This window comes from Bactrocera dorsalis, chromosome 1, assembly GCF_023373825.1.
Source record: "Bactrocera dorsalis isolate Fly_Bdor chromosome 1, ASM2337382v1, whole genome shotgun sequence".
Classification (NCBI taxonomy): Eukaryota; Metazoa; Arthropoda; class Insecta; order Diptera; family Tephritidae; genus Bactrocera; species Bactrocera dorsalis.
In genome coordinates this window covers 23,500,273-23,501,128 of record NC_064303.1, presented here as the reverse complement: position 1 = coordinate 23,501,128, position 856 = coordinate 23,500,273, and the positions used below count along the sequence as shown (strand labels likewise).

Below are 856 nucleotides of genomic sequence, written 5' to 3'. Positions count from 1 at the left end.
AGGTGCCCCTTACTTCTGCAATTACCTGTACCAAACTGCAGGGCTATGTATATCTTAATGGTGTGCTTAGTTATGGAGTTTTGTAGGATTTCGATTAATAGCGTAGTGGTCCGATTACGCCCATCAACGCGATCTTCCTGCCTTTTTGCCAAGGAACCCGTGTACCAAGTTTCATTCCGATATTTAAATTTTTGCTCAAGAAGCAACGGACGGATGGAAATACAGACAGTCACTCTGAATTGAACTCCTATCGTCAAACTGATTATTTACACATAAACCCTGTCAAGTAAGTGACATAAACAGCTGCTGTAAACACCCTGGTTGACAGATCGCGCTAATTTTTGGCATCATAATTAAGAACAGTTGTACCAACCTAGGAAAAAAATTTACCTGCCTTCCATATATGCAGGAGATTTAAATGAAGAATTCCCGATACTTTCTGGACAGGGTGTATATATGGTAGACCTTTTTTTGGTGATACAAATAACCCTGAGGTGAACAAAACAATTATACTCTGTAACAATATGTTGCATGAGTATGCAAACTGTGTACAGTGGGGCAAAACCGCATTCTATTCTCAAAAAAAATTTTAAAGGAGATTTTTTATTTAGTGTACTCATAATGCTTAAACTTAACACTAAATTTGCAAATAAACTCAAGCATCAATCACAATTAGTTTAAGAAGTAATTATTAGTGTTAACTAAAAAAACTGAATAGTACTTGGGCTCGTCCGGGATTTGAACCCGGGACCTCCCGCACCCTAAGCGGAAATCATACCCCTAGACCAACGAGCCAGTTGCAATATTCGTAACCGCTTCGTGCACTTGGCTTGATTCCATGCACAGCTAGTTGACC

The 856-nt window shown here is 39.1% G+C and overlaps 1 non-coding gene across 1 annotated transcript; it reads right to left on the bottom strand.

Annotated features, from left to right (window-relative positions):
• Positions 1-723: 723 nt before the first annotated feature.
• On the bottom strand, positions 724-795 carry Trnap-agg (transfer RNA proline (anticodon AGG)). The gene has a single exon. It is a non-coding gene; the product is annotated as a tRNA-Pro (tRNA).
• Positions 796-856: the final 61 nt, after the last annotated feature.